Raw genomic sequence first — 3,672 nt, 5'->3', positions numbered from 1 at the left:
CGTAAGTGATCATAAATACTGTCATAGATACTGTCGATTTATAATCATACAATAAAACACAAAGGTATTGCTTTGTATTATTTATTTGGCATAATATTTTAAATACTGAAAAAAGCGTAGCCTGCACGCATGTTGTCTTTATGAAATATAACGTGCACTGCAAAAAATTTTGTGTTTAAAATATTTTTAATGCAAGGCCAAACAAATAACACAATTTATCACTTTACATATAAAATATGTCACCAAGAATTCGTACATTTACATATAAATTATGTTATTTTAATAACTTAGAAATGGTGAATATAAGATCGACGCATGATAGTTAAAATAATGCAACGACAATATGTTAAATTAACACATGCCAGCATATTAAAAATTTAACTTAAAAATTTCTATATAAATTGGCTTCAATACAAAATGTTTCTTATCATGTAATTATAGTATTGAGAACCGGGTGAATTTCACAAACATAGGTCTCTTAAATCTATTACTAGTACGACACATAAAAATGGTCCTCGGGCAGTTTGCATTCCCGGTCTTATAAGAGACATATTCATTCATAAATCTCGTTAGCCCCGATTTAGAATAGCTGGCGAGGTACGTGCTTATGGAACTGTTTCTAGAACAGTCAATATGTTTTTCATGAAAGTCAATGTTCCGCAAAATAATGAAATTATGCTGATAGAGGATATCGCAAGAATAACCATCGCCTAATAGATCGTTTCGTTTCGGCGTAGACGCAAATATCACGTGCATTGATCTTTAAACCAATTTTAGCCACTTCAGCCTTCTAACGAACCTGTCTCTCTTATTAACGTAGCCACGAATAGCAGCCCAGATAATTCGATTTTGCTTTCAAATGGCAAAAATAACTCGAGCGAAGGAAAGGAGATGACGGCGGTAATTTGGGGCTAAAACAGAAAATAAACTAAATGATTACACATATATTTTGCTTTCAGAATAACGTAAATGCACACAGAAGTAAATATCATTCTACTACCAAGAAAAGCAAATAATCAGTTTATTTTTCTTCTTTTAAGCAATGGTTCTCTTCAACAAAGAATATTTTTTTGGTAGTAGTCTTAAAAAAAATATACTTGTCGCAGATTTGAGGATGCATCATATATTCATAAAAGAAGAATTCATTTGTGTTTTGCAAGAATATTATGAAACTTTGTTGAAGAAAAAGTTGATTCGATTCGATGTAAATAATAAGCGAATTTTTGTTTCAATTTCATATTCTTGATTGAAATGTCAAACTTCCTAGTATCCAAAATTAAATAAGTCTAATGCTTATGAAGAAAACTTACGATAGATGCACGGATATATAAACTTATGAAATAAGTGAAACAAGTAACATTCGTTTGAATGCCGTGGTATGCATTTTTCTGTGTGTAATTACAGCACACACATATATAGAATGTATACCTCATACACATACACACATTAGTCGGGTTAATTATAACAATATATTGCTGGATTCAGCGCCAAAGCCGTTCATTTGAGTTCTGTATCGGGAATTATTGCGAGAAACCGGCCGTGTCGCAATCACCGACAGTCATATACATCCGAAATAATTACAATAATTGACGATCGATTTGTATCTTGCACTGTCTACGATTTCACCCGAGATTCGCAAGGCCGTCGAGCACACGTACCACACGTGAGTCGTTATATCACGATCGCTATGTACATATATTAACGCTGCGTAACTTCGCCCGCCGTATCGTCGCGTGACCGTAATCCATTCTCGTCAACGAGTCCACTCCAGATAAAATCCCCCATGTAGTTCGATAAAAATAATTCTAATTAAGCGAGATAGAGATTAACGCGCACATGGAGCTGCAAACGAGCATAGCGTGGAATTACAGTTATCTAAATTCGATTGATTCGAACAAATCATCACGATAAACCGAAACGCGAGTATTAACCATTTGCGTTGCATTTGTTAAACATTTGCTGACGATTATTCTCAATTTTACACATCACTTCCTATCATTGCCTCATACTTAAAAAGATATCTGACTTTGGCGGTATCCTCTTGTATTGCAGTCTCAAGAAATTTCCTTTGAAATCAAAAGGAACATGTTCTAAGCACAGTATCCTTAAAGTTAGAGGAATTTCGGCTTTCATTTACAGGAGTCTTGAAAGAAATTTCTTCTAGCAAGTGGACTTTCAAGTAAACATATTCCTTTTGATTGAAAAGGAAAACAGTTTGAATAATAGGTTTCGCGAGACGAAAGTGAGTGCTTGATACCATTAGTGAAATCATCCGTAGTAGTTAGTTTCTTATTCATGAATCAAGGTTCGATGTGCCTCTTATCGCCAGATTTTGAGGCTTTTAGCTACTCGCCGCAGCCATCTTGATTTACGGCGTTAGAAGAGCGGGAAACGCTCGCTTAAAATTCCTTACAATAAATAAAAAATATGTTCACAAAACGATACTTGCAATCGCTCAAGTAGATTTTTGTAAAATAGTCCGAACACTTTCTTCTTATTCTAACAATCAGTAAATAATCATGAAATTAACGTAACAGAGATGAGATAATTTAAAGAAGTAGCCGCGTTAATTTTAATTAGTTGATTGTTAGAACGAAAGGAAAGTACTCTGGAATTATTTTGCAGATCGATCGATTGCCATTCATTTGAAGGATATATTCACAGGATATATATCCGAAGGATATATTCACAGAAATTTTGAACGTGTATTTTCTCGCTGCTGACGTCATCAATCGGGAGTTCCAGAAGCTTTAAAAAACTGTTATCTGGATATCGATCGTTACATTAGTCATTGGATACCGAACACCGCGCCTACTCGCAATCTCGCGCAGCCAATACATTAAGGTTGTTGACAACGAGCTGTTGTGACATTAAATTTTCAAAGCGTGTATCTTTATTGCGGGAGAGATTAAAAGTTAATAAGATATTACGTTCCCACATAGTACATAGCATGCTCGGCAACTGTGCGTTCGAATAGTTCGATTCCATTCGTATTTATCGTGTGCGCAATAACAGTATCTGGAATTAACCGACTTCAACCGCATTTTACGCATTAGACGGCCTGCTTACTTCGCTTAGAGCGGCCGCGGTACTTTTGCCGGAGAAGCGACACGATGAACAATTATACTCTCGATTCGGCTCGTCGTGCATCCACGCTATTCGCGCTGGATTTCGGACTGAGCTACGGGAAATGATTGCCGTGGTACATCAGGAAACCCCCGGCCACTTATCCGGAGTAAGCATCTCCTAGCACGTAAAGCGAAGATCCCTCAGCGCGAATCCTCAGCGTGAAATATATCGGGTATTAGTGCGGGGTTCCGCGCAAAATGTCTCGCATTCCACGGGCTCAAGGCAGCCCAGAATTACGGTCGAATCACGGAGACGTTTCAGAGACGCATTACCCACTGATGGAGGCCAGTCCGTTAACTTTGTTAGACAGCACGAAAAATTGTTGTCCATCTAAATGCAAAAGTTGCGTATCCAGTTGCGATCTGCTGTTTATGCTCATGCAATTTGACAGCTCGACAGCTCGACGCAGCGTCGTGGAGTGATTCCCGATGTGTTCGAAAGCGACAAATGTCAGTAATCCGCAAGGACATCGCTTACGCGTATCCAATGGCGTTCTGAGACACACTTGCGAATTAGACACGATCGAGGTGCGTCATTGCCGGT

The sequence above is a fragment of the Odontomachus brunneus genome, unplaced genomic scaffold, assembly GCF_010583005.1.
Source record: "Odontomachus brunneus isolate Ranch 3 - 2012 unplaced genomic scaffold, Obru_v1 Obru_scaffold_364, whole genome shotgun sequence".
In the NCBI taxonomy this organism is placed as follows: Eukaryota; Metazoa; Arthropoda; class Insecta; order Hymenoptera; family Formicidae; genus Odontomachus; species Odontomachus brunneus.
This window is presented reverse-complemented; position numbering follows the sequence as displayed.